This window comes from Pseudophryne corroboree, chromosome 2, assembly GCF_028390025.1.
Source record: "Pseudophryne corroboree isolate aPseCor3 chromosome 2, aPseCor3.hap2, whole genome shotgun sequence".
Classification (NCBI taxonomy): domain Eukaryota; kingdom Metazoa; phylum Chordata; class Amphibia; order Anura; family Myobatrachidae; genus Pseudophryne; species Pseudophryne corroboree.
In genome coordinates, this window is record NC_086445.1 from 783,446,177 (window position 1) to 783,455,612 (window position 9,436).

Here is a 9,436-nt window from a genome sequence, read left to right on the forward strand (position 1 = left end):
GTGTCGGCACTCGGCAGCCCGTCCATAATTGTATATACCAGTGACCTAACCGTGGTTTTTTTTTCTTTCTTTATACATACATACTAGTTACGAGTATACTATCTCTTTATCAACCAGTCTATATATTAGCAGCAGACACAGTACAGTGCGGTAGTTCACGGCTGTGGCTACCTCTGTGTCGGCACTCGGCAGCCCGTCCATAATTGTATATACCACCTAACCGTGGTTTTTTTTTCTTTCTTTATATATACATACTAGTTACGAGTATACTATCTCTTTATCAACCAGTCTATATATTAGCAGCAGACACAGTACAGTGCGGTAGTTCACGGCTGTGGCTACCTCTGTGTCGGCACTCCGCAGCCCGTCCATAATTGTATATACCAGTGACCTAACCGTGGTTTTTTTTTCTTTCTTTATACATACATACTAGTTACGAGTATACTATCTCTTTATCAACCAGTCTATATATTAGCAGCAGACACAGTACAGTGCGGTAGTTCACGGCTGTGGCTACCTCTGTGTCGGCACTCGGCAGCCCGTCCATAATTGTATATACCAGTGACCTAACCGTGGTTTTTTTTTCTTTCTTTATACATACATACTAGTTACGAGTATACTATCTCTTTATCAACCAGTCTATATATTAGTAGCAGACACAGTACAGTGCGGTAGTTCACGGCTGTGGCTACCTCTGTGTCGGCACTCGGCAGCCCGTCCATAATTGTATACTAGTATCCAATCCATCCATCTGCATTGTTTACCTGAGGTGCCTTTTAGTTGTGCCTATTAAAATATGGAGAACAAAAATGTTGAGGTTCCAAAATTAGGGAAAGATCAAGATCCACTTCCACCTCATGCTGAAGCTGCTGCCACTAGTCATGGCCGAGACGATGAAATGCCAGCAACGTCGTCTGCCAAGGCCGATGCCCAATGGCATAGTACAGAGCATGTCAAAACCAAAACACCAAATATCAGTAAAAAAAGGACTCCAAAACCTAAAATAAAATTGTCGGAGGAGAAGCGTAAACTTGCCAATATGCCATTTACCACACGGAGTGGCAAGGAACGGCTGAGGCCCTGGCCTATGTTCATGGCTAGTGGTTCAGCTTCACATGAGGATGGAAGCACTCAGCCTCTCGCTAGAAAACTGAAAAGACTCAAGCTGGCAAAAGCACCGCAAAGAACTGTGCGTTCTTTGAAATCCCAAATCCACAAGGAGAGTCCAATTGTGTCGGTTGCGATGCCTGACCTTCCCAACACTGGACGTGAAGAGCATGCGCCTTCCACCATTTGCACGCCCCCTGCAAGTGCTGGAAGGAGCACCCGCAGTCCAGTTCCTGATAGTCAGATTGAAGATGTCAGTGTTGAAGTACACCAGGATGAGGAGGATATGGGTGTTGCTGGCGCTGGGGAGGAAATTGACCAGGAGGATTCTGATGGTGAGGTGGTTTGTTTAAGTCAGGCACCCGGGGAGACACCTGTTGTCCGTGGGAGGAATATGGCCGTTGACATGCCAGGTGAAAATACTAAAAAAATCAGCTCTTCGGTGTGGAGGTATTTCACCAGAAATGCGGACAACAGGTGTCAAGCCGTGTGTTCCCTTTGTCAAGCTGTAATAAGTAGGGGTAAGGACGTTAACCACCTCGGAACATCCTCCCTTATACGTCACCTGCAGCGCATTCATAATAAGTCAGTGACAAGTTCAAAAACTTTGGGTGACAGCGGAAGCAGTCCACTGACCAGTAAATCCCTTCCTCTTGTAACCAAGCTCACGCAAACCACCCCACCAACTCCCTCAGTGTCAATTTCCTCCTTCCCCAGGAATGCCAATAGTCCTGCAGGCCATGTCACTGGCAAGTCTGACGAGTCCTCTCCTGCCTGGGATTCCTCTGATGCATCCTTGCGTGTAACGCCTACTGCTGCTGGCGCTGCTGTTGTTGCCGCTGGGAGTCGATGGTCATCCCAGAGGGGAAGTCGTAAGCCCACTTGTACTACTTCCAGTAAGCAATTGACTGTTCAACAGTCCTTTGCGAGGAAGATGAAATATCACAGCAGTCATCCTACTGCAAAGCGGATAACTGAGTCCTTGACAACTATGTTGGTGTTAGACGTGCGTCCGGTATCCGCCGTTAGTTCACAGGGAACTAGACAATTTATTGAGGCAGTGTGCCCCCGTTACCAAATACCATCTAGGTTCCACTTCTCTAGGCAGGCGATACCGAGAATGTACACGGACGTCAGAAAAAGACTCACCAGTCTCCTAAAAAATGCAGTTGTACCCAATGTCCACTTAACCACGGACATGTGGACAAGTGGAGCAGGGCAGGGTCAGGACTATATGACTGTGACAGCCCACTGGGTAGATGTATGGACTCCCGCCGCAAGAACAGCAGCGGCGGCACCAGTAGCAGCATCTCGCAAACGCCAACTCTTTCCTAGGCAGGCTACGCTTTGTATCACCGCTTTCCAGAATACGCACACAGCTGAAAACCTCTTACGGCAACTGAGGAAGATCATCGCGGAATGGCTTACCCCAATTGGACTCTCCTGTGGATTTGTGGCATCGGACAACGCCAGCAATATTGTGTGTGCATTAAATATGGGCAAATTCCAGCACGTCCCATGTTTTGCACATACCTTGAATTTGGTGGTGCAGAATTTTTTAAAAAACGACAGGGGCGTGCAAGAGATGCTGTCGGTGGCCAGAAAAATTGCGGGACACTTTCGGCGTACAGGCACCACGTACAGAAGACTGGAGCACCACCAAAAACTACTGAACCTGCCCTGCCATCATCTGAAGCAAGAAGTGGTAACGAGGTGGAATTCAACCCTCTATATGCTTCAGAGGTTGGAGGAGCAGCAAAAGGCCATTCAAGCCTATACAATTGAGCACGATATAGGAGATGGAATGCACCTGTCTCAAGTGCAGTGGAGAATGATTTCAACGTTGTGCAAGGTTCTGATGCCCTTTGAACTTGCCACACGTGAAGTCAGTTCAGACACTGCCAGCCTGAGTCAGGTCATTCCCCTCATCAGGCTTTTGCAGAAGAAGCTGGAGGCATTGAAGAAGGAGCTAAAAGGGAGCGATTCCGCTAGGCATGTGGGACTTGTGGATGCAGCCCTTAATTCGCTTAACAAGGATTCACGGGTGGTCAATCTGTTGAAATCAGAGCACTACATTTTGGCCACCGTGCTCGATCCTAGATTTAAAGCCTACCTTGGATCTCTCTTTCCGGCAGACACAGGTCTGCTGGGGTTGAAAGACCTGCTGGTGACAAAATTGTCAAGTCAAGCGGAACGCGACCTGTCAACATCTCCTCCTTCACATTCTCCCGCAACTGGGGGTGCGAGGAAAAGGCTCAGAATTCCGAGCCCACCCGCTGGCGGTGATGCAGGGCAGTCTGGAGCGACTGCTGATGCTGACATCTGGTCCGGACTGAAGGACCTGACAACGATTACGGACATGTCGTCTACTGTCACTGCATATGATTCTCTCAACATTGATAGAATGGTGGAGGATTATATGAGTGACCGCATCCAAGTAGGCACGTCACACAGTCCGTACTTATACTGGCAGGAAAAAGAGGCAATTTGGAGGCCCTTGCACAAACTGGCTTTATTCTACCTAAGTTGCCCTCCCACAAGTGTGTACTCCGAAAGAGTGTTTAGTGCCGCCGCTCACCTTGTCAGCAATCGGCGTACGAGGTTACATCCAGAAAATGTGGAGAAGATGATGTTCATTAAAATGAATTATAATCAATTCCTCCGCGGAGACATTGACCAGCAGCAATTGCCTCCACAAAGTACACAGGGAGCTGAGATGGTGGATTCCAGTGGGGACGAATTGATAATCTGTGAGGAGGGGGATGTACACGGTGATATATCGGAGGGTGAAGATGAGGTGGACATCTTGCCTCTGTAGAGCCAGTTTGTGCAAGGAGAGATTAATTGCTTCTTTTTTGGGGGGGGTCCAAACCAACCCGTCATATCAGTCACAGTCGTGTGGCAGACCCTGTCACTGAAATGATGGGTTGGTTAAAGTGTGCATGTCCTGTTTTGTTTATACAACATAAGGGTGGGTGGGAGGGCCCAAGGATAATTCCATCTTGCACCTCTTTTTTCTTTTCTTTTTCTTTGCATCATGTGCTGATTGGGGAGGGTTTTTTGGAAGGGACATCCTGCGTGACACTGCAGTGCCACTCCTAAATGGGCCCGGTGTTTGTGTCGGCCACTAGGGTCGCTAATCTTACTCACACAGTCAGCTACCTCATTGCGCCTCTTTTTTTCTTTGCGTCATGTGCTGTTTGGGGAGGGTTTTTTGGAAGGGACATCCTGCGTGACACTGCAGTGCCACTCCTAGATGGGCCCGGTGTTTGTGTCGGCCACTAGGGTCGCTAATCTTACTCACACAGTCAGCTACCTCATTGCGCCTCTTTTTTTCTTTGCGTCATGTGCTGTTTGGGGAGGGTTTTTTGGAAGGGCCATCCTGCGTGACACTGCAGTGCCACTCCTAGATGGGCCCGGTGTTTGTGTCGGCCACTAGGGTCGCTAATCTTACTCACACAGTCAGCTACCTCATTGCGCCTCTTTTTTTCTTTGCGTCATGTGCTGTTTGGGGAGGGTTTTTTGGAAGGGCCATCCTGCGTGACACTGCAGTGCCACTCCTAGATGGGCCCGGTGTTTGTGTCGGCCACTAGGGTCGCTAATCTTACTCACACAGCTACCTCATTGCGCCTCTTTTTTTCTTTGCGTCATGTGCTGTTTGGGGAGGGTTTTTTGGAAGGGACATCCTGCGTGACACTGCAGTGCCACTCCTAGATGGGCCCGGTGTTTGTGTCGGCCACTAGGGTCGCTAATCTTACTCACACAGTCAGCTACCTCATTGCGCCTCTTTTTTTCTTTGCGTCATGTGCTGTTTGGGGAGGGTTTTTTGGAAGGGCCATCCTGCGTGACACTGCAGTGCCACTCCTAGATGGGCCCGGTGTTTGTGTCGGCCACTAGGGTCGCTAATCTTACTCACACAGTCAGCTACCTCATTGCGCCTCTTTTTTTCTTTGCGTCATGTGCTGTTTGGGGAGGGTTTTTTGGAAGGGCCATCCTGCGTGACACTGCAGTGCCACTCCTAGATGGGCCCGGTGTTTGTGTCGGCCACTAGGGTCGCTAATCTTACTCACACAGCGACCTCGGTGCAAATTTTAGGACTAAAAATAATATTGTGAGGTGTGAGGTATTCAGAATAGACTGAAAATGAGTGTAAATTATGGTTTTTGAGGTTAATAATACTTTGGGATCAAAATGACCCCCAAATTCTATGATTTAAGCTGTTTTTTAGTGTTTTTGGAAAAAAACACCCGAATCCAAAACACACCCGAATCCGACAAAAATAATTCGGTGAGGTTTTGCCAAAACGCGTTCGAACCCAAAACACGGCCGCGGAACCGAACCCAAAACCAAAACACAAAACCCGAAAAATTTCAGGCGATCATCTCTAAAATCTACATCCTCATACAGCGATCCTGGCCGCTTCCCTCCCCGACAACGGTGGTGACACGCCTCTGTTTGGACAAACAGAGGCCGTGACCACCCCCTCTCCATCTCCAAATGGCATCAGTCATGAGTACCAATGGTATATTATGTATATTATGGTGTGAGAGACCAGCACTTGGATCACAGATCTTATTTCGTCAGTGTGGTGTTTATACATTCTTTGTGTGTTTTCTTGGGTGTTCTCCTGGGATCCAGATTCTTTCGACAGTCCAAACATAAGCAATGAAATATTCTCTGTTCAGAACTAAATAATATGTAGTAGACACTATATAAATAACGTATGATGATAATAATAATAATAATAATAATAATAATAATAATAATAATAAACACTAAAGCACATGATTTGAAATAAAAGCTTTTTTTACTAGTGAACATCTCCACTTTTAGGTGCCTGAATCTATGGATCGTTTAGCACGAATGCAAATGAAGAGGTTTGCATACAACACATGCTCAGAAATGAATATATGCATTTTTTGCATGTCCCTCTTATTCTGAGGCAGATGGCAATAGCTGGATATGTCTTTCCAAGATATAGGGCATTTCAGGCTGGGAACTGGGTGATGACAATGCATATAACCACCCTGACTTATCTGAGTACAGAGAAGGGAAGCCTGTTTCTGACATATCATTGCACCTAGCATGGGGCTAGTGCAAGTGAAGATGCCAATGATGTCGGTCCAAGCCAGGGCCGCACTGGCCATTTGACACTTCTGGCGAATGCCAGGAGGACCAATGTCATGACAGGCCAGTCAAGCCTAAAAGCCTGGCTGAGCAGCTCTGCTTGGTCACATGGTACACAGAGAGCCAGTGGCTGGCTGAGCAACTCTGCCTCCCTGCGCTCTGCTCGGCTGGCCGGTACACTGAGGCAGGGTCTGGCTGAGCAGTTCCACCTCCCAGTGATCTGCTCAGCAGCCTGGCATACAGAGACACGGGGCCGTGTCGTGAGGCCATGTCCTGTGAACCATGACCATGCCCCCTTGTCATACACATCCACTGGAATACCAGGGCTCTTCAGACACAACAGGAACACACTGGAAATTGTGAGAATGCTCAGTAGTAATGACTAGCACTTGGGGTATCACAGGAACACTCAGGAGACTGTAGATAGTGCTCAGCAATAATGGCTGGCGCTAAGGTATCAAAGTAGCAGATTAAGGACACTAGACTGTGGAGCCAAACTCTGGAATAACAGAGTGGAAGCTAGTAAACATGTTACAGCAGAAGTTTTTATGGCCAAGGACTATTGCCAGGGAGAGACTTATTAGTACACCCTGGCTGCTGAAAGGTCAGATAGTCAGCTCATAGGTTGGTAGAACAGTGGCCAGTTGCACGCAGGCAAGATGGTGATGCCCACGTTCCAAATGGTGTCAGCTGCATGTTTAGAAAACAGTCTTTGGCATTGTTAAAATTTGGAACATGTCCAGACAGCCTAGGGAAGAGATGTAATGCTATATAGCAACAGCGCCGGGTACACTAATGGGGCTTGCCAGTCCGGCATGTGTCAATAACATTGTGATCTTTTTCTGTGACATTAATGGGGACATTTACTAAGCAGTGTTATGAGCGGAGAAGTGAGCCAGTGGAGAAATTGCCCCATCATCCAATCAGCAGCTCTGTATAATTTTATAGTATGCAAATTAAAGATGTTACTTCAGTGCTGATTGGTTGCCATGGGCAACTTCTCCACGGGCTCACTTTATCCGCTCTTATCACTGCTTAGTATATGTCCCCCTAAGTCACAGACAGCATATTGGGCATGTTCTAACGTGTCTAACAGCTCATCACTTATACTATGTTATAAAATTCAGGAGACAGACACAGAGACACAGCAACACACACGATAAGCATGGGAACATAGCATTAAATATTAGAACCAGACACTTTGGGGCACATGTATTAACCTGGAGAAGGGATAAAGAAGTGATAAACCAGTGATAAGCACAAGGTGATAACGCACCAGACAATCATTATGGATTTGAAAAATGACAGTTACAGTGAATCCGGAAAGTATTTACAGCGCTTCACTTTTTCCACATTTTGTTATGTTACAGCCTTATTCCAAAATGGAATAAATTAATTTTTTCCTCCAAATTCTACACACAATACCCCATAATGACAACGTGAAAAAAGATTTTTGTTAATTTATTAAAAATAAAATACTTAGAAATCACATGTACATAAGTATTCACGGCCTCAAAATTGAGCTCAGGTGCATCCTGTTTCCACTGATCATCCTTGAGATGTTCCTACAGCTTAATTGGAGTCCACCTGTGGTAAATTCAGTTGATTGGACATGATTTGGTAAGGCACACACCTGTCTATATAAGGTCCCACACTTGACAGTGCATGCCTGAGCACAAACCAAGCATGAAGTCTAAGGAATTGTCTGTAGACTTCTGAGACAGGATTGTCTCGAGGCACAAATATGGGGAAGGGTACAGAAAAAATATCTGCTGCTTTGAAGGTCCCAATGAGCACAGTGGCCTCCATCATCCGTAAATGGAAGAAACTCGGAACCTCCAGGACTCTTCCTAGAGCAGGCCGGCCATCTAAACTGAGCGACAAGGAGAGAAGGGTCCTAGTTAAGGAGGGGACCAAGAACCCAATGTTCACTCTGTCAGAGCTACAGCATTCCTCTGTGGAGAGAGGAGAACCTTCCAGAAGTACAACCATGTCTGCAGCAATCCACCAATCAGGCCTGTATGGTAGAGTGGCCAGACGGAAGCCACTCCTTAGTAAAAAGCACATTGCAGCCCACCTGGAGTTTGCCAAAATGGACCTGAAGGACTCTCAGACCATGAGAAACAAAATTCTCTGGTCTGATAAGACAAAGATTGAACTATTTGGCATAAATGGCAGGTGTCATGTTTGGAGGAAACCAGGCACCGCTCATCACCAGGCCAATATCATCCCTACAGTGAAGCATAGTGGTGGCAACAACATGCTGTGGGGATGTTTTTCAGCAGCAGGAACTGGGAGACTAGTCAGGATAGAGGGAAAGATGAATGCAGCAATGTACAGAGACATCTTGGATAAAAACCTGCTCCAGAGCACCCTGGACCTCAGACTGGGGTGATGGTTCATTTTTCAGCAGGACAACGACCCTAATCACACAGGCAAGATATCAAAGGAGTGGTTTCAGGACAACTCTGTGAATGTCCTTGAGTGGCCCAGCCAGAACCCAGGCTTGAATCCATTGAACATCTCTGGAGAGATCTGAAAATGGCTGTGCACCGATGCTTCCCATCCAGCCTGCTAAAGCTTGAGAGGTGCTGCAAAAAGGAATCGGCAAAACTGCACAAAGAAAGGTGTGCCAAGCTTGTGGCATCATATTCAAAAAGACTTGAGGCTGTAATTGCTGCCAAAGGTACGTTAACAAAGTATTGAGCAAAGGCTGTGAATACTTATGTACATGTGATTTCTTAGTTTTTTATTTTTAATAAATTTGCAAAAATCTCAAAAAAACTTTTTTCACGTTGTCATTCTGGGATATTGGGGTATATTTACTAAGGTCCCGATTTTGACCGAGATGCCGTTTTTTCTTCAAAGTGTCATCTCGGTAATTTACTAAGCAAAAATCACGGCAGTGATGAGGGCATTCGTAATATTTTGGAAGTCCTAGGAAAAAATCACGAATCAATACACCATCGGTCAAATACGCCTGCAATTTGGTAGAAATCGGGAATTTACTAAAAAGTGCAAAACACAAACACTGCCGACAATAGCCAAACACTGCCGTGCTAAAATACAAATCGTGAAAAAGTGCTAAAAAAAAACAGACCTGCTTTTTTATCCCGTGTTTGTATAGGCATGCACGGATCCATGAGATCCGTGCATGTTTTTCAGTGGGAAGGGGGGGGGAAATGTTATAAATTTAAAAAAA